Here is a 22794-nt window from a genome sequence, read left to right on the forward strand (position 1 = left end):
ACGTCCATACGTTACGGTTGGTTCTTTTAAAGAACCTCAAGCTCCTGTACGTCATCTTCTAATTCCTTCAATCATAAAATGATGGAGAAAATTGGTTTTTTTTCTTTCTTTAGAAAGAAAATCTAGTAAACATTTAGGGATCGTTTGGTATGATTGATAAGTAAAATAATTTTAGGGTAAAAATTTAGTATCGTTTAATTTCTTATTTAATTATTAATTTTTGATAATTTATATCTATCAAAGGATAGAATAGTAATTTCAGGATAAACTATCTGAGTATAAAATAGTAAAATTGACAATTCTAGGATTAAGACAGTATACAAAACAGTCAATAAGAAATAATATCATGATAACTCACCTCAGTATAACTAATTCTAGCATAATTAATTCCAGCATAACTTATGTTCAATCCAAACGATCCCTTATTCTTTCGAAATAATTTCATAGGTTATAGTACGTTATATTTCTCAAATTTAAATACTTGGTTACTAAAAAATAATTTTTTTATAATTAAAAAAAATATTACATAAAATGAAAACGGTTCAAGCACTAAAAAGCAAAATGTATATACAAGCTCTTTATTGGAATAATAATGATATTTGTTAATTGATGTGACATACAAAAAGAAAAATAACACTTTTTGGTACGCGGGAAAACATTGCTAGGCGACACGTGTACTGGTTGTGTTGATAAGTTAAGGTTCGTCACAGGGTATCAGCAAAAGAATAAAAGAATTACCCCAAAGAAAAAAAAAAATTAAACAAAATGAAAACGTAGTGGTACACAAATTTTAACTTTTGCTCCAAGTCCAAAGATGTATTTTCATTCACCTTAGTTTTTACGTTTTGTCTATCTAATTTACCTATCTGAAACTAAAATTGACCTTTGGATGAAGACATATTTTGATAGTTCAATAAATTAAAAATAGTTTTATGGGCATAGATGAGACTTAATAGAAAGGTTAGAACACGGTTAATAATAATCACATGCTTATATAAACGTACGTATAACTAGTCCGTGTCAATAAGTAATTTGGAGTCGTGTGGTTGAAAAAAAATAGAAAAAAAGTACTCCCTGTTATGAAATATCATATTATATAGTGGATGTCTATAATTTCTAAAGAAGTTACTCCCACTACTCCTTACAATTATTGTTGTAACTCTCACACCTCCATAACCCCCTCCATGATCTTCCCCCATGATCTCAATAGTTAATACCATGTTCATGACATCCCTTTGTATTACCTAAATATCATCCTATAAATAGAGTGTTTGGGCATCACATTGTATACACTTGAAAAATACGTGGAAGAAATAAGAATCTCTCCTTTCTTTCTCTCTATATTCTTGTCTATTTGCTTGTTTCATATTATTACTTTGAGCTACGTTTCTTAACACGTTATCAGCACGAATCAGCCTCTATTGTTGCCTTCGAATTAAATTTGATTTTCTCCTTGAGATTGAACTGTTTGATTGTGCTGCTAATTGAAGTAAATCAGGTGATATGCTCCAATATAACTTTATCCCCTTTTTGGTTTGCTAACTCTTTTAAATTGTGTTTTTCTCTTCGGAATAAGGTGCTTATTTTGAAATTATACATTTTTATGTGAAATCTGCTTTAAGTTTTATTTGTGATAATGATCACTTCTATCAAACCATACGAAGCAGAATGATCATTTGTCTCATATATAAAGCAGAATCCAATCATAATATTTAGTTGATGCCTTAATGGTTTTAATTCATCAAAGAGAAAGTGACTCCACCTACCAGATTAATATGTTTAAAAATAAAATATAATTGTTAAACTTTTCTCTTTTTACATGGATCTCTGCCCAATAAAACTTTATGTATTAGCTACATGTTTTATTTTTAATCTTCACCAAGCATACGTTCAAAAGAATTTATTGATACAGTAGTTAGTTCTATTAGTCCATAAAAGATATTGCTAATATTGAGATTAATAGCTATTGAGACATGTTAACCAGTAACAATTAAGTCCAATTACCAAATATTTTGTCACTTTTAGTTTGATGTAAAATTTCGGTGTGATGATTAGTGTTTATTGAAATTTACTTTCTGAATTGTTTAAAACGGTTAGAAAATTTTCTTACGGTTCTAATATTGAAGATTACTTGTCTTCCTGGCTTCAATGCAATATCTGTTACTGATCACGCCCAACTATGCCTTATAAAAAGGACAATGCGGTCGCTGCAAATATAATCCGATTTACAAGTCCAGAGTCGAATCCCACAGAGAACTAAGGTTTAGCTACAGCTGTTCACTATCACCAAGAAGACAAGCTCGAACAATTCCTAACTTATAGATATTAAGATTCTTGTGTTTAACTAATTAACTAACAAATTAAAATAGTAAATTAACAACTAACGACACTGAGGGTTAGAGAAACGATTAAGGAGGTCTAGAGTTATGATTTTTCCAATTGTCGAAATCCTTCCCGCTATGTCTTCTATAATTTCGGCTAAGTATTCTCTACCGATCATGAGCACTCTTATTACCGTAAATCTCTCCCGAGTAATTACGACAATTTACTAGATGCACTTTCCCGAGCTACGCTAGCTGGCTTTTAATACAGCTCATTTCAGATCGCACCCAAGGCTTCGTTATCCCTAGTCCCACTTTTAAACCCTCGGTTATTGATCCCTCATATACTCTGGGAGTGGTGTTGTTTAACAATTACCTAAATATGCACTTTCTCCCGAGTTATGCATACTAAATAGGCACGGCTAATTGAGAGCTCATCAATCAACCAGAATATAAACGTAGTTGAACAAATAGAGAAAAGCTATGGCTCAATTATATAAAAACATAACAAGAATTTATCCTACAAAAGGTTCTATCAAAACTCTAGATAACAAATTAGCTATTCATAATAATATGTAAAACGACAATACTAAGAGTCATAACCAACAATGAAAAATAGGAAGAGGAAGGAAAAAACTCGTAGAAGAATTCTCCGCCTTGCTCCCAATGTGTTCTTGCCTTCAAGGGTGTTGTCTAACCCTAAATTAGTGTCTCTCCGCCTCCTTAGGTCTAATTTGTGTCCAAAATATGTCCTCTTCTGTTCTTGGCCGGCCTCCTTTGTTTAATATAGGGTTTAGGACTTAAAATCCCATGTTTTGCACTTTAGTCCCTGAAATTTTCGCTTCCTGCCGCGGTTTTGCCACGGTCGCGGTGGAACCGCGGCCAAACATGCCCTCTGATTCTTCAGTTGTCCGCGACCATCTTCTGCCGCGGTCGCGGCAAAACCGCGGTTTTTCACCCTATCCCGTTTGGTATTTGGAAAAACGTAAAACATGAAAGTTGTAGCCCTTTGAGTTATATTTCCAACCATATATTGCGGAACCCAAATGGAGTTCTGAGCAAAAAGTTATGTCTATTTTACTAGACAATGCGCAATATGCCTCCTCAAGTTTTCGTTCGTACTTAATTATCAAATGTGACCCCCGAACACGATCCCGGCTTAATTCCTTGAGCTTTTACTCAGACTTCAAAGCTTCAAATCACTTAAATTCATTCCATAACATCTATATAGCTCGGAATCACACCTACAAGGCATAAAACACACAATTAGTGCAAAACACTAGCGATTAAAGCGCAAACTCAATTAAAGTGCAGTAAATTCGAGTGTAATAAGCGACTAAAATATGCAATTATAGCCTATCATCAGTTACATACTTTCTTATTTTGACATATATATATCTCTTTTAATTATATTATTCATCTAGATTAATATTTTCACTGCTTGTGATGAAAATTAGGAAAAAATTAAAATCTTTCAATCACGGGCAACGAATGAAAATAACAGTTGATTTTGATAAGTTTACATATAGTATATTAGTGTATGCACGAGTATGTATTGGATCAAAGTTTCATTGATAATATTTCTTATCATTTTTAATTCACTTTATTTATTATGATAGTGTTTACTATGTTGAACTTACTAAAGTTTGAATTTATGGTTATGTAAATTTATGTTCCATTCCATGAAGTGAACGAGACAATTCGTGATAAATGTTATATAAGGATAAGACGGTGGATTCAAGTCCCAGCGTACTACGAGGGTAAGACATCATGTTTGGGTCCTGGTGCACCATGACTATAAGAGTTGGGTTTGAGTCCCACCATATTTTGGCCTAACATACCATTATGAGGGAAAGACATTGGGTTTGAGTTCCAATGCACCATATTGATGATATAATGATGACTAAAAAAATAATATGCTTTTCATGAAAAAGCATGAAGCTTGTCCCACTTGATATGCTCCATTCTTGAAGTGAATGTGATAGCGGCGCATAATAAGTCTAAATGAAGACAAGTGGTTGACCAATGAACATGGGCGTGCCAAAGACAATAATAATAGTCATCAATGGTAAATGTAAAAAAGGAGAACAGTAAGGGTTCTCAAAATAATCTTCCAAAGGTTAAGAAAATGTGTATCAGTGTGGTCTGTAAATATGAGACATGTTCGGATGATTATGGTCCATTCTTTGAAAATGTGACTTGTGATAAGCATTGTAAATGCACACTCATTCCTAAAAGTGAATATGAATATATATATATATATATATATATATATATATATGATAAAAATTGTGCATAAGAATGTGCTTATGCATGGTTGAATAAATACTACAACTTACCTCTAAGGGAGGTTTGAGAGAAATAAAGATAATGAATATATCATTGGTCGCGTACACGTGGTATGCCAAAACATATTTTGCCATGCCTTATAAAAAGTTACTAAAGGCAAAATTAAAGCAAGAAATGATTTTCTTATGATGATTTTGACCATGACAATTATTATGATATGATTTTCTCCGTGAAGGAGACATTCACCATATGGATGGTGTGACAAAAGATCTTGTAGTACAAAATCAAGTGTTCCAAAAGAAATAATTTGTTACTACCCAGATGAATGAAATTGTGCATGACATTGATATTGTAGTAAGTCTCAAAAGAAACTTTTTGAGTTTCAAATGTATTAGCCAAAATAGTTGGAATATTGAGATTATAAATGAAAGGAAGATTGGATATCTTTATATTACTATAATCATACCGGGTAAATATAAAAGGTTACCCGACTTTTCTTCTATTTGTACTACACATGTATAAGCATGATGATGGAATCACATGCCACAAGTAAACAAGAGGTTTACTGAAACAAATATTAGTTGGCATGACCGGTTGACCATCCGGGTTTATTGATGCGAAAATAATTGAGAATTTACATTGGCATATATTGAAGAATAGAAGATTCTTCAAGAATTCTCTTGTGCTGCTTTTCTCATGATATACCAGTTAAGATTGGGATTGAATCCCTTGATATCTGGAACGATAAAAGGTGATATATATGTATGGGCCCAATCACCTGCCATGTGGACCGTTTACTATTATATGATTTTAATAGATGCATCTATTGTATGGTCACATGTGCGTTTGTTATCAACTTGCAGTTTAGTTTTGCAATATTACTTGCTCAAATTATTGGAGCACAATTCCAGAATATAAATTATGATAATTTATCTTGATAATGTTGTTTTAAATCCAAGTTGGTTTAGCAGAAATTGTATGCCTCCAATTAAGCTAAACCATTGGTTATGAGAACAAAACTCTCAAATAGAAATTTGGTATGAGGTATATTATTTAAGATACAGCAGCACTTGTGCGCATCTTGCCAACAAGTTATGATAAATTCTCCCTATCACAATTGGTTCAGGGTCAGGAACCAAATAATTTCCATCTAGAGATATGGAGGTGCTATACAATTTAATTTTTCCACCACAATGCATAAAGATGGGTCCCCAAAGAAGGTTGGGGATATGTGTTGGTGATCCCAACATTAGGGGGAGAAAATGGACAGCTGAAAAAGTAATACATGGAATGAATTGTAATGGGTACACCTAGATCCTCGTACAAGAAAATGTGAACTTGAAGTTCAAGTGATAATTCATTTGCAAAATAATGCCACGCGCATTTGCTGATCCAAAGCTAAATGTCATATTTCAGCTGCTAATGCTCCAAATGGAATAAAGTTCATGATAGACATAGTCTATGGCACGCATCAAGCGCAATAGACTAATCGGTTCCAAAGATAATACTCCTTGAAGAAGGAGAGGAGCAAATGATAAAGATGGTCATAATAAGGAGGTAAGTGCTTTAAAAGAGCACCATGATATAATACTTTATATGACCTCATGGGAGAGGCTCGGGTACCTGAAAATAATGAGATCTTGATAAGTTATGTCTTTATTGATTGATGATGGAACCGACGTAAAATGATCGTCGACGATATTGTTGATATAATGTAGCGCTCAATATTATTAATATTGACGAAGATCTTGAGCTCGAATCTGTCATGGAATTTGGACAGATAAATGATTGGCCAAATGAAAAATATGCAATGAAAATTTATTTCACCTGAAAAATGTGAAATTGGACGGATAGTCTCAACACCTGAAAGTATAAAACCAGTGAAGGTATATATGTGTTCTTGTGTGAAAATTGAAATGTAAAAGTCGATAGACATAAAGATGACTTGTGGCACAAGAAGATATGCAAATATCATGGCATTGATTATATGAAGACACGTTCTTCTGTGGTGGATGTAGTCATTTCAGGTTTTGATCGGACAATACATTTGATATACGTATAATGAAAATCCTTGAAGGGTTTAAATTGTTCTGAAGCATATTAAGGTTCCCAAAAAATTTATTAAATAAAGTTTTAGCGAATCCTTGTGTGGATTAGAGCAATCATGGCGTACATGATTTGTTTTTGTGTCTAGTGCAATTGGTGCACTAATATATCTTGCTAGAACCATGAGTATAACAATATGCTTGCAAGATATAGTTTTACTCCTATGAGGAGATATTGAAATACGATTAGTGTTGTATTGCAAAAAGAATCCTTGATATAGATTTGTTTATTCTAACAAATATTGTCAAGGTTTTGTTGGTTATACAAATACAGGGAATAGTTCGTTGTTCAGATAATCTATTTGTCTTTGAGGGTACTGCCATATTATGATATTCAACAAGATTTCAATTATAGTGAAGACGATATTATATGCATAGCTTAATTGAAAGAAGGACTATCGAAGGAGACAAGATAAATGACATTTCCCCAAAGTTCCTTCAGACATGATCTTCGACAGATTGGTGATACAGATGTTCAACAAATTTATTTGATTGATAATTTGGTGGATATGTTCAATGAATCATTACCAACCTCACCATTGAGAAGCTGTATACAGGATTGGAATGCATCATTTCCGAAAAGTAAAGTGATGTTTTCATCAGGGGGAGTAAGATACGCGATGCACTCTTTTTTCCTTAGCCGATGTTTTATCCCACTGGGTTTTCCTAGCAAGGTTTTTAACGAGGTAGCAAACAATGCGTATTACAAGATATGTGTACTCTTTTTCCTTCACTAAGATTTTTTTCTACAGGGTTTTTTCTTAGTAAGGTTTTAACGAGGCACATTATCTATAGACATCCAAGGGGGAGTGTTATGAAATATTATATTATATAATGGATGTCTATAACTCCTAAAGAAGTTACTCCCACTACTCTTCTCCATTAACCTCCCATTACTTCTTACAATTATTGTTGTAACTCCCACACCTCCATAACCCCCTCCATGATCTTCCCCCATGATCTCAATAGTTAATACCATGTTCATGACATCCCTTTGTATTACCTAAATATCATCCTATAAATAGAGGGTTTGGGCATCACATTATTTACACTTGGAAAATACGTGGAAGAAATAAGAATCTCTCCTCTCTTTCTCTCTACATTTTTGTCTATTTGCTTGTTTCATATTATTACTTTGAGCTAAGTTTCTTAACACTCCCATAATTTAATACTCCAAGGTTTCTGCCATGTAGGAAATTTTTTTGTCCTCGCTTAACTAATATAGCGTTGGTTAGTGGTGTTGAATAAAATGTGCACCAAGTAATGCAAAAAAAGTAAAATACATTATTTTGCAGATCGTAATATCACTACAAAAAAAACAGCATTTAGCGACGGAATTTAGCGACAAGAGATATTTCGTAGCTAAATAACGACGGATTAGCGACGTATTTTGTCGCTTGTCGCCAAATAAGCTACAAAAAGAATTTGCATAAAATATAGCGACGGAATAGCGACAAAAACCAATATTCGTCGCTAAAATTGACGCTAAATATTAACGCCTTTATTTTACCTACAAAATTAACGATGAAAGTGCGGCGATAAAAAGTAGTAAAATCTAGCAACGGATTTAGCGTCAAAAAATCCGTCGCTGCGTTCGTTTTATTTATCAAGACATTAGTGTTAAAAAATCCGTCGCTATTTTCCGTCGCTAATATCTAGTGTCATTAAAGTAAAATTTTATTAGTTATTATTAGCGACAGATAGTTATTCGTCGCTATTTCCGTCGCTACAATTCCATGTAAAAGACAAAATTAACTTGGTCAAAAGACCGACACTAGAACAATTAGGGCAACATCCTTCACTCCTCTCTATCAGACTCCTTCACTCCTCTTCAACAATGTGAATTTTCTTTCTTCAAATACAAAATATTGGGCGTGAATCTAGGGTTATTGTTTGAAAATTAGAAGAAAACTTTCGAATTTGCAAGATTTTTGCTGCATAACTCTGAAATTCGAAGTCGTATGTTGCTGCTCCGCAAGATTCTCAGGCGAAAGGGTAAATAAGCTTCTCAGACTTGTCGATTTTGTCTTCTGCTTTTATTTACTCTTTTCTTTGCATCTGAGGTTCAAGGCTGCCAAATGACTTGTTTTTTTGACTTGAGTATCACCTTCTCAAGCATTATGGTCTTGGATCCCCCTTTTTGTTTGCTTCCGCATGTTTTACTAGCTTCTTTTTGTTTTGTCCCTTCAAATTTTCTGAGTAGCTCTCGGCTATTTGGTGTTTCAAAATATTTTCCTGTTAATTGACATGCTTTGGATATTTTCAACCAACTGTGGCGAAGATTTTCCTAATTTCTCTATAACACGGCTATTGTATTTGGTTGTGGGTAATGGAATGTGGATAGGAGCCTCTATTCTTAGCTCTGTCTGCTTTGAATTGGCTCTATCAAGTAGCCTTTTTCTGGGTAATGTGGTTTAGCCGTATATAAAGGGTTCCCATATCCTTTATTACTCTTAAGATCATTTATGCTCTCCACAATTGAGACAAAGTGTATTATATATAACTACTTTTGGCTGTCCTAATATTACAAATGACAAATTATGGTTTAGTTTGGTCTTAAAATGAAAGGGTTTAAGAATTAAACTACTCCAGTATATTAGTGGCATGGCGGGGGAGATTTCAGGGCGAGACAACCTAGAAGGCTACATTGTAATTGGGTTTGAATGTAACTAGATGTCGTTACATAGTTTGACTAATGTGTGCAATCGAGGGAGTAATTACACTTTCTAATTTTAAAGTGGAAGGGAGCAATTATATTTGTCACACGCTAAGACTTATTTATATGTTCATAAGAAATTAATGCAACATTAATCCGGCGCATGGATAACAACCACACATGGCTAATATTTAGACCATATTCGCCAATTTGCATCGAAAGTAATAGTAGACCTACCAGTTTAACAAAAGAGCAAGTGGCTTTATATATGGACCATATCACCTTAAAAGATACACTAGAGAAAATGGTATTACATCTTTTCCAATTCCAGATTGTTGAGCTGAATATATGCTTAAAATACTTTGTAGGATTACAGAATTCCTACACCATTCAAGCGGATTATATAATCATTATGAAAGGTGCATCATTGTTTCAAGATCCAGTTTCCTCTGCTAATAATCCATTCTTTGAGCACCTTGAAAACTAGTTTTGTTTTCTACAACTGAAATTGTTTAATATAGTATGTCAACATGAATCACACATAACAAAGCAAGTGCATTAATTTTGGATTGTGGAAAAAAAATATTGTCCTCTTACTATTTCTCCTACAGGGTTAGTCCATACTTGTACTATTACTTTTGGTATATTTTTATTGATACATGGTATTCCTTTAAATAATGTCTTATAATTTGTTCAGGTTAGAGCGTTCATTTGAATGCTCTGATTGTATAACTAAGTCTTTCAAGCATGAACTTGATCCTAATGGATTCAACTGGAAAAGCGTCTCAAATGAGACCAAAATTTTTTATTTTGGAGAATTCAAGGTATAATCCATCACAATTGGATTTAGAAAGTATATTAACTTCTATATGTAACTTATTAATGTTATTACTTTATAAAATTATTTCAGAAGGCTTTCTACTGGGATTCTTCAATTGATAGTGCGGTGCGGATCCAATGGGAGCGTAGGGCAGCAAAAAGATACAGTGATTTTGTTAGCAAACTAAAATCAAATGGGGTGCAACCGAAAACTATTCCGAATGATGTGTGGGAAAGTTGGTTGAGACTTTGGAAAGATCCAAAGTGTGTTGAAAAATCACAAATAAATGCAAAAAATCGTTGTGCTAGGAGCGGAGTTGCCACTGGGACTCACACAGGTGGCTCTATCAATGTTGGGGAGCATCGCAAGAGACTTGTAAGTGTATATAAAATATCTGAACCTTTAACCTTTTATGTATACCATTTCCTTCGATGGCCTTTCTCTTGTCATTATTATTATTATTGGCTTGTGATCTTTGCTGTTGTTGTACTTTCTCTAATTCTGTTTGTGGTGCTTGTGATTGAACATTTGCAATTTCAGTTAATTCTTGTTTTGGTATTGTGACCATTTTCTAGCTTCTTGTTGAGGCAGGCTTTTAGATTTGGTTTTCATCATATGGGGTCTAAGCTTATTAAGACATAACTCAACTTGACTTACTACTTATACTAGTATTTCGTTTCTGTACATACGTTAGCTTTTACTACTAATTAACCGTAGCAAAGATGAGTTGGTTTTATTAAGCTGCTTCCTATTTAAGGCTCTCTTAGTGTTGGGACTTTCAAATTTTTCCAGTTCTCGAAATTCTTCTGGTTATTACCATTACTTTGTTGAGAGAAAGGTGTTCTGTTGTCAATTTGTATACTGTTAGGGTATTTTCCAGTGGTATTATCATGGTTTCATGCTCATTATGGAGGTGCTTTAATGGTGTATAGAGGCTGTCATATAAGCATGCTATGGATACTGCACCTTATATGTTTCTGGAGAATCCAATATCTACTCATGAGTCTCAGTACATACTTTGCTTTGATTGTTGGTTCTGCATTAGTTTTTATGTGCTTGAACATATTCTGGATCAATGGTTGTTGCAATGCAAGAGTTGGAATCCAATGTTTTCAATAGGATGGAGGATTACTTATGTGTACATGTGTGCTGGTAGGATGTTATCCAGTGGTATTGGTATGATTTCATACCCAATCTGGGGACGTGATGGTTTATATATAGCTTCATTGAACTGCATTCATGGTTCATATGTATAGGTTCTTATTTGGCAGAAAGCAGGAGCTTATAGGAACTTCATGCTTAGGGAGTGCAATATTGAACTGCATTCATGGTTCATATGTATAGGTTCTTATTTGGCAGAAAGCAGGAGCTTATAGGAACTTCATGCTATGGGAGTGCAGACATAAGGTTTATTTGCAGGATATGGCACCTAGTACATGTTATATAGATGTTTCTTGTCCTGAAATTCTTTCAAGATATGCAGGGAGCACAGAATTGATGACCACATTACCTCTTTCCTAGGGTGCTTTATGTCTGTGTCAATCTTTGTTGAGACTGATGAGGAAATTACCACTTATATTTCCCTAAATTTGTCCTTTTCTTAACTAGTTCAGATTTATGTATTCCATTAACTTTTTTCTACCTAGAGTGATTTTAACATTTATCTGAAGCTAGTTCAGATTTAGGGATACCTTCCATCTCTAGAGTGATCTTAACATTCCAGGTTTTTATTTTTCTTTTAGCCTGTAACAATAGCAGATGACAAAGTGAGTAACTTATTGTCTTAAGTTATCTTTCCCCAGCAGCCTTTGGCAATTCCTTTAAGTTGTTTCTTCTAGCTTGCTGAAATCTGGAGAATATATCTTCTAGCTTGCTGAAATTTCTTGTTTCCTTTGAACTTCTACTAATGTATTAATGTAATTAGTAAACTGTTTTTTTTTCATTTGTCCAACTGTTTACATATTTTCTATCTTCTTAATTGAATAACTTTTGTATAGGCTGTTAAAATGGGTCGAGATCCAACACCAAGTGAGTTGCATTTGCACGTCCATACACATGGTAATGATGGAAAATCTTTTGTTGCTGAGAAATCCTGAATCGTACATGTAAGATAACTTTTTAATAATTTTATTGACTTTAATTTCATATATATTTTTTATTTTGTAAATTGAATGTTCTTATTAACTCTACAGGAAAAATATCAGTAGATATTACAACAACAAACACAAACTCAATCTGATGTTAATCAGTGTAAAGCATATTATCAAGCCGCGGGAGGAGAAAAGAAAATAAGAGTATATGGTCTTGGATCTCAAGCAAAATGCTATTACGGGTCAAATCTTCATGGCTCTTTGGGATCCGATGCTACATCGTCAACAACACCTCCAAATGCTCAATCAACACCGACAGGGAATCTGGATGAGTTAGTGATGCGATTGATTCCTGCTCTGACAGATCATATAGTTCCTGTAATCGTTGAGCGGGTACGCGAATTAGTTTCCTTACCCTCGCATCAGCCAAATACTGATCTTACCAATCAAGACGTGGCACCTATAGTTCCAACATCTTCTACTGCTGGTAACATTGATGAGGTTCATGCATTGGGTTCGGATGATGACCGTAACTCTCCATCCACATAGTTAGTCTACTTTGTTTGGACTTTATTGTTGGTCCTTGTGGATTTTTTGTACTTATTTAATGATACTGTTATATGCNACAGGAAACCCAAACTAACTTGCCCATAAGCTATTAAATTCTTAGGTGGACCCCACTTTCCATTCAAACCTTCACAATATTCATTAAATGCATTACTTGATTGTTATTATTATTTTTTCAATAAGTAATTTTAACTAGAAAAATTATTTTTTTGATAATTTTACAATTCAAATGTTCACCTGATCAGAAAAAAAAAAAATACTAAGGTCATTTTATACAAAGTTCTCATTAAATTGCAATTTCAATGGGAATACTTCATAATATTCGGAAAAAAATTATTTAAAAATAAAATATAGTTTCAAGTACCCTTTTTTATTATAGAATATAAAAAATTTGTTCAAATTGTATAATAAGTATCTCCTCTCTAAAATATGAGTTGAGAATATTTGAAGTAAAAATTAAGACAATTAAACTCGACAAGTGTTTCAAAGTGATTGGTATAGTAATACGATTTCAGAAAAATTAAAATGCACATAATGCAAAAGATAAATAACAATACATGTAATCGTGGTTCTATACGTTATTACACAAAAGCCTATTCTCTTTCTTCTTTCTCTAAAGGCGTAGAAAGTGTGTAATTAACAATAGACCAAGAAATATTAAAAGGATGAAAACAAAGAAGAAAAAAAAAGGAAAATTACCAGCTATGTCTATTTATAAGTAGCTCATTACAAAAATTGGCCAATTGATAAAATATTACTAATATCAGCCAATTAGCTATTTGTAGCAAAAAAATACCAATTTTTTGCTTTGTTTTGAGCGGGTGTTATTAGAATAGCTTGGGCACAACTTAAGGAGCTTGAATCTCAATTTTGGGATGATTTGGTGAAGTTTTGAGGTGGTTTAAATTAAAAATTCGAAGTAAAAGCTGAATATGAAAAAAAAATGATATGTGTATCACACTGTGTATCATTTGTGTATCACATATGTATCATATTTGTATCAATTGTGTATCACATGTATATATCCATGTATACCTGTGTGTGAGATACATGCGTGATACATGTTTGATACATGTGTCGCAGAAGACTTTTTTGAACTCGATTTAATTACGAATTTTGATACAAAACCAGTCCAAATCACCTCCAATCTTCCTCAAATTTTGTATATTGACTTATCTATATATTTTCAATGAATTTCAACTATACCCATTGAAAAAATTCCTTTTTTGTTTAGATTTTTGGAATATTGTATAGATTTTTGTATTTCATCACCTTATTTGCTACCTCGTCCATGAAATTACCTTTCCGTCTTGTATCTAATGTTGCTAATCACGCTTAAAAATATGGAAGGTGATTTTTGCATGTGTTTCTTTGAGAGAAAGAACTCTATTATTTGGTTTTTCAATTTTTGTTGGCTAGTTTTGGTAAGTCTATGACTAATGGTTAGAGGTTGGTAAGTTGAGATTTATTTGGGACATTTGTGTAAGTTTCCCAAAAAAAAAACAATAATTGGGCCCGTGCATCGCATGGTACATCTAGTATATTTAAAATAAATAACATGTTAACCACCACGTAATCTTTAATACAAGAAAAGAACTAAAAATAACAGAAATCAAAATCGTATGCAAGGCACTTTTTCTGAAANAGTTAGTGATGCGATTGATTCCTGCTCTGACAGATCATATAGTTCCTGTAATCGTTGAGCGGGTACGCGAATTAGTTTCCTTACCCTCGCATCAGCCAAATACTGATCTTACCAATCAAGACGTGGCACCTATAGTTCCAACATCTTCTACTGCTGCTAACATTGATGAGGTTCATGCATTGGGTTCGGATGATGACCGTAACTCTCCATCCACATAGTTAGTCTACTTTGTTTGGACTTTATTGTTGGTCCTTGTGGATTTTTTGTACTTAATACTGTTATATGCATTATGCTATACATTTTGGACCTTGTTGAATATATTGTTAATTTATATTAATATCAGTGATTTTTTATTACGTGTATTTAATAGCTTTTATGTAATATGCTTGAACAGAGTACATTTAAAATAATAAATAGAAATAATTTTAGAAAATCGACAAAATATTAAAAATAAATTAGCGACGGATACTTTTCGTAGCTAAAATTATCGCGTGAAATTATATATTGCGACGAATTGGCGACAAAAGGTTTTTGTTGCAATACACGACTAGCGACAGATTATTTCGTCGCTATAAGAACAAACGACGAATTTTATTATGTATTGCAGCGACGAAAGGCGTCAAAATAGCGACAGAAACAAGCTATATAGTGACGGTTATTTCCCTCGCTAACCTTTGCGATGGATATATGTCGTCGCTAATCCGTCGCTAATTCTGCGACGGTTTGGTATTTTTCGTCGCTATAAGCTTAGAAACGAGCATTTTAGGGACCAAACTGAATCCGTCGCTATTTCGTCGCTAAACAACTATAGCGACGGAATCATTGATTTAGCGACGAAATCCGGCCGTCGCTAAACGCTGTTTTTTTTGTAGTGTATGGATTAGAATTGCGTGTTTAGCCGTAAAACGGTACATTTGAATTTGTACATAATTTATAGACAAGTTAATTAATTTGATCCCAAAATGATAAATAAATTAAACAAGAATGTAAGACTTAGAGTTGAAATCGAGATAAGACAGCGAAAATTTTGGTTCTGGGAGCAGAGCTTCTGGAGGCAGCAATAACGATATTAATAAGCAAGAAGATAAAATATTATTGAGCTTTGAACAGTATATAGTATAAGCTTGTTAGAAAATTCTCTCCCTTACAATGGTTGTTGGAATTCCTATTTATAGTGGTACCTAGGGAACAAGGTCCTAGGACCAAGCCCTTGTTAAATGACAATTACGTGGGCCATTGAAGAATGTGTAACGGTAGGCAGTAAATGACATATTCTCTGTAACGGACTACGTACTTAATGCTATAGAATATTCTCCATTAAATGTCACCGGGTGCCAGGCATTTATCTCACCTTTATGAGCATCATTCCCTTCGGGGATAAACGAGATTATTGCCTTCGGACCTGGTTGCCTTCTGCCTTCGGCTCCACGTATCGCTTTATTATGCGAGCATTTAATAAGAACATATTTTACTCTATAAAAATAGTCCCCCTGCTTTACGGTGACACATCTTTGTGTTACCAGGAAGTTTGTGAAGATACTTTTCTTGGCGGAAAATTCTCTAACTCCCTCTGAAAAGTTTCTGACGGTTGATTAGATGCACGTCTCTCCGCATTTAATGCCCCGAACACGCATCATCCCATGATTCAGCAACACTTTCGCCGGTTCTCGAGGTAATCATGGCCGCGATTTTAGCCGCTTATTCCTTTACTTATACGCATCATTCTTCCCCCTTTCACTTCATAATTCTCCAAACTCTATTACACTCTCTTTACTCGACTCACACTTATTTTCAACTCCCTCTAATCTTCTTCTTCAGAGAAAAAAAACCCTTTCTCCCTTCTGATAACAATGGCCTCCTCTTCCATAAATCCAGTGCTTCAAAGAACAAAGAAAGTGCTGATGATGCTGCTCTTCCCATGATGAGTACCATCATTCCCAGAAAGCTTACTGTCACTAAGGACTTCGAAGAGAAGTACCCTTCTGCTAACCCCCGCACATGGGTTGTTGGCGTGTATCCTTTTTCCATCCGTCCTTCTAGCATCCCTGTTGTGAAGGTAGACTGTCGTTGTCAAGATTTGAACATCATCGCTCCTGACTTGGCGGAGCGGGTAACCCTCCCCCAAAAGGGTTTTTTACATATGTTTACACGTATCCCTTCACTCTGGGCCCGTTCTCATTGAGCTGGGAGCTAGACTCCGTTATCGTGGAGTTTTGCATCCGTACCAAGTATGCTTGGCACAGGTGATCCCTTCTGTGTGGCAGACAGTTTCTTGTCTTCGGCGTCTATGCCAGGAGACAAGAGAAGAGATGTCCCTGGATCGGTTGATGAACCTTTATTCCCCCAAGATTTTCCGTGGGAAAATGTTAAATTTTAGCAAACGCGGTCACCATGCTTTGCTAACCATCATGGATGATGACAACAATTATGGATGGATGGAGGGATTCGTTGCAGTTGCCACAAGGGACATTATCCTGGCCACGCCTCCATCCTTTCCTGAATCATGGAACCGTAGTCGTAAGTTTATCCTTTGTTTTTCCTTCTAGTTAAAGACTGTCCCATGTTATTACTGATCTCTCTCCTTTCACTATTTCAACAACTCGGTGAACACCACCAAGGGTTGAAGGCTTGGACTAGTGGGTCCTGAAGATTTTAGATGTTACTACGCCCGAGGCCCGCAAGTGAAAAGAACTGGCTCTCAAATAAGGGTGGAAGGCCAAAAATCACGGTAGGTTGAACTTACCTTGCTTTTTCTTTTCGTATAGGAAAATTGGCTAACTCTTCTTTCCTGTTGAATTCAGGTCTTCCACAGGGTTCTGTTGTCATTCCCGAGGAAGACATTTTGGCTGATCCTGCTGATGCAGCATAGTTACTGTAGGAGGCTTTTGCCCAAACGGGTATCGTCGGGCCTGCTTCCGGTGCAAGTTCTTCCTCTTGGAGTCCCAGCCGGAGAACAAGCAACCAAAAAGACGACGTTCCTCCGCGGCCGAGGGCAAAAATAAGAAGGCGAAGAGCACCACGCCTGAGCCAACCGTGGGCATTGTGGTGACGAGCGTCGCGCCGAGCCTGTCGTAGACACCGTGGTGATCGACAATGATGGAGGGGCCAGTTATGAGGGGACTTCTCTACATATAAGATGACAACCTTCATCAGCTCAAAAGAATGCTCAATCTGTTGAGTTAGTTACGCCAACCGAGGACGACGTCCCGACGCTCTGGGAGAATATGATGTAGTAGAAGATGCTAACTCCCTCTTCCGAGTCCCAATCATCATTTCGGGTATCGTGAGACTGGGTACCGGGTCTTTTCCTTCTTCGGTTGATGAGCAACCAACAACCAACACTACTTTTGCCGCAGCTGCTTCTCAACCTACAGCGCCATTAGCTCCATCACCTTCTTCACCAACATTGCCTTCGCCACTAGCAACTGCTACATCATCTCCACCGGTCGTAGTCGTCCTAGGGGAGGATGTCCCCCTTTCCCAGTCCCCACTTCATGGGAATTTGGGACATAACTATTCGGCCCCCTCCGATGATCCCCAAAGGAGGAGGAGTGTTTCCCTCTCGGTTTCTATCGGATATCATCTGCTGTCCCGTCCGATGGAACTTGCTAATTATCTGAAGCCTCTGGCTTCGGAAAAGGGCAGGAATAAAATACAGTCTCTCTCAGGAGAATGTTTGATGAACAATTCTATGCATAACGCTGCGGAGGTACGATCTTTGTTCCTTCCTTTGTTCCTTTTATCTTTGTTATGGCAGGACTTTTAAATTACCAGTTTTAATATAAATACTATCGTGCAATGTTAACCTATCAAATTAGTACTTGTAAAATACTCAATTTTCTCTAATCAATTAGCTTATCTAGAGCTGATCTCATAGTATGTTACTTCATATGTATTAGTTACGTAGCGGTATTTGAATAGGTACAGTGCGTAAGAAAAAAATATTTTTGAAACTTATAATTTTAATTTTTAAATATGCATAACTATAAAACCATGTTATTAAAGATAAAGTTGGTAATAAATTATTTAAATAAAAAAATATTTTTTAATTATTTAAAAAAAAATATTACATTAAATGAAAACAGTTCAAGTACTAAAAAGCCAAATGTATGCACAAGTTCTTTTTTGGAGTAATGATTTTGTTAATTGCTGTGGGCCTGTGACATACAAAGAAAAATAAAACTTTTTGGTACGCGAAAAATACTGCTAGACGCCACGTGTACTACTTAGGTTGATAAGTTAGGGTTTGTCATAGGGTATCAGCAAAAGAATAAAAGAATCACCCCCAAAGAAAAAAGAAATTAAGCAAAATTAAAACGTAGTGGTACACAAATTTTAATTTTCATTCACCTTGGTTTTTACGTTTTGTCTATCTAAATTACTTATCTTGTGGAGAATGACTAACTAAAATTGACCTCTGGATGAAGACATATTTTTATAGTTCAATAAATTAAAAAAAGTTTTAGATGAGACTTTATAGAAAGGTTAGAGACGGTTAATAATAATCACATGCTTATATAAACGTATAATTAATCCGTAATGGTGAAGTCAAGAAATTCAATAAAGGTGTTAAAATTTTAAATATCCTTTATACGTCGGCTATGCGTTCAAAATCTATTTTTGTTATCAATAACAAATAATATTTTACATTATATACAGTAGTATAATTTTTCGGCGAAACATAATTCAGTTGACTACCCTTGGCCACACATAATTCACCCCGTGTCCATCGGAGTCATGTGATTGAAAAAAATAGAGAAGATAATACTCGCATAATAAAAGGTTTTGCCCGTGTAGAAAAAAAATTCCCCGCCCGACTAATCTAGCGTTGGTTAGTAATGTTAAATAATACGTGCACCAAGTTATGCAGAAAAGTTACATACATTATTTTATGCACAATATAATATGGAATAGAAGTGTGTATGCAAGTACTAATTTACAAAATCAAAGTGTGTTATGGAATAACTTACGCCTTTATGATCATTATAATGGTCCATGGTTGATGAGGGCGACTTCAATGAAGTCACTAGGGCCTCCGAAAAATTTGGAGGTCGTGCTGTGAATAATACACGCACTGACTGCTTCATTAACTGCTTAAATCAATGTCAACTAGTTGATTTGGGTTATAAAGGCAGTAGGTTTACCTGGACTAATAATAGACGTAATTTTTACTCTATATTAAAAAGATTAGACAGAATAGTTGCTAACTATAGTTGGATTAATTTGTTCCCTGACGCATCTGTTAGACATCTTCCACGTACCCACTCCGACCACTGCCCTTTACTACTTAGTTTACTTCCGCAAACACATGTAAACTCAAAACCTTTTCGATTTGAAAGCATTTGGAACTCCCACCCAACACTTCGTCCTCTCATTTCTATTGTTTGGATCAATAATCAACACAATTTGCTTTCTGCTATCCATCAATTTCAAATAGATGTCCAACAATGGAATACCAACACCTTTGGAAATATTTTCTTAAAAAAAAGGAAATTGCTTGCTCGGATTGGGGGATTACAGCAATCCTTCCACTATCCCACAAGTCATTTTCTTCAGCAACTCGAACAAGATCTAATCATTGATTATAATCACCTACTAAAATTGGAGGAAGAATTCTGGAGATTAAAGTCTCGTATAAATTGGCTTAACGATGGGGATGCTAATACCCGCTTCTTCCATCTCTCTACTCTCCAAAGGAGAAGGCGCAATAAATCACTGCCTTAAAAGATAAAGTTGGAAACTGGACTTTTGATACTAACACCATCGCTTCTTCTATTTTGGAGTATTTTGGTACTCTATTTACCACTACTCTAGTATCATCACCTGCTACATGTCCTCCTAATAATTTTTCTGTACTAACCTCTGATGATGGGCATAATCTCACACGGCCCCTTATTAATCTAGAAATTATAGAAGCTATTAAATCTTTCAAACCTTTTAAGGCATTTGGCCCTGATGGACTTCATCCTCATTTTTATCAATTTTACTGGCCTGAGGTTCAGGAATCTGTATTTCATTTTCGCTACGATATTTTTCGAAACAATCGTATTCCCTCAGAAATCAACTCAACCTACATATGCCTTATTCCAAAAAATCAAACTGCCTCCTCTCTCACACACTATAGGCCTATTAGTCTTTGTAATACGATCTACAAAGTTATCACAAAAATAATCGTTAACCGCATTAAGCCAATACTATCCAAAATCATTGGACCTACCCAATCTAGTTTTTTACAATCCCGTCGTGCAGCAGATAAGGCGATCATTGTTCAAGAAATCCTCAATCATTTTCAACAAGTTAAAGGCAAGACAGGTCTAGCCCTCATCAAACTGGACCTTGAAAAAGCTTTTGATCGCATGGAATGGTCCTTTGTCTGCCATGCACTCATGCATTTCCATTTTCCAATATCCCTTATTAACCTTATAATGTCTTGTGTCACCACTTCATTAGTCTCAATACTTATTAATGGCTCTCCTACACCTTTCTTCTCTCCGTCCTGGGGCCTTCGTCAAGGCGACCCCTTATCCCCATATTTCTTCTTATTATGTATGGAAATGCTCTCTAGATGTATCAATGTAGCGGTAGACCATACCTCTTGGGAACCAATACATATTTCTAAGCTTGGCCCCTCAATTTCACTTCTCTTCTTCGCCGATGACATTATTTTAACCACCAAAATAACTACAACATCATGTCACTCAATTATAGACCATCTTAATCACTTTACATCCAAATCAGGCCAGAAAATCAACGTTAAATCAAAAATTTTCTTTTCAAAAAATACCTCTTCCTTGGACAAGAACTTTGTATTGACTTCTTTTAATATGGTTGAGGGTTCAACATTTGGGAAATATCTAGGCTTCTTCATCTCTACTTCCCGCACTACCACTACAGATTATCAATTTCTGCTTGACAATATCAAGGCACGACTAGCGGGCTGGAAAACCAAATTTTTATCCAAAGCAGGTAGAGTCACCCTCATAAAATCCACTCTAAATGCGATTCCAACATATGTCATGCAATTTGCAAAAATACCTACATCTATTCTTCATAAATTAAATCAATACCAAAGGAACTTCTTATGGGTTTCAACCACTACTACCAGGAAACTCCACCTACTTAGTTGGAATCAAATTACTACTTCTAAAAATGAAGGCGGATTAGGTATTCATCGACTCAAAGAAAAGAATCAAGCCCTACTCGCTAGCACTGCTTGGCGCTTATTTCAATCCCCAAACTCCTATTGGGCCTCTATCCTTATTTCTAAATATGCCAATCCATTGAAACCAAGATCCAAATCTTCCATCACTTTGAACAACTCCAACTGGGCTGGAATTATTGCCAAAATGGCATCATTTGGAAACCCGCTACGGGAAGATACATCAACTTCTGGCATGACTCTTGGATAACACCAAATACACCTCTTAGGAAACTAATTCAAGGGCTACTAACTGCCCGTGAAATGACTGCATGTATTGCCTCCTACCGTCCTAATAATGCTTGGGATATCTCTTCCCTATCCTTCATACTACCAGCACCTCTCACTAACAATCTCTTCAATGTGTATTTTCCACAAATCACAAATACTTATGATCGCATTATATGGAGACTCATTACTAATGGCCGTTTCACGGTAAAATCTCTCTATGAATCTCTCCGTCAACCTCAAAATACCAAATCATTCCAATGGATATGAAGGTTAAAAGTCCCACCAAAAATTATACACTTTATTTGGTTGCTTGCCCATAACCGACTCCCCACAACCTCCTACCTACATCATCTTAATATCGTTTCCTCCCCTATATGCCCCATATGTACTAATACTGAAGAGACTATACCACAATTTTCTTCGGCTATCACACATCACTTGTTCTTTGGTCCCAGCTCCATATCAACATTCCCTCTATTCCTACCAGCCATAACAATACTGAGCCTAATCCATGGCTGAGAGGTTTCATAATGGAGACAAGCGGTATTCCATTGCAGGCATTGCCTCCATCAACACTCATACCTTTCTGCCTTTGGTACATCTGGAAAACTAGAAATAAAGCTATATTTGAGCATTCGACAAATTATGTCAACCTCAACTCAATCTTGAGTACAGCTCAGGAATACTTCTACCTTGGACGAAAAGAATTACGCTTACTTGTTTTTTAGTACAAGTAGCTACTGGGTTTGCTATGACTTTTTACTATCGTCCGACCGTTACTGAGGCTTTTGCTTCTGTTCAATACATAATGACTGAAGCCAACTTTGGTTGGTTAATCCGATCAGTTCATCGATGGTCGGCAAGTATGATGG

The 22794-nt window shown here is 35.4% G+C and overlaps 1 pseudogene; it reads left to right on the forward strand.

The window, feature by feature from the left end:
• LOC109231724 lies at positions 9958-12881 on the forward strand (annotated as a pseudogene).

The sequence above is a fragment of the Nicotiana attenuata genome, chromosome 8 (assembly GCF_001879085.1).
Source record: "Nicotiana attenuata strain UT chromosome 8, NIATTr2, whole genome shotgun sequence".
Taxonomy (NCBI): Eukaryota; Viridiplantae; Streptophyta; class Magnoliopsida; order Solanales; family Solanaceae; genus Nicotiana; species Nicotiana attenuata.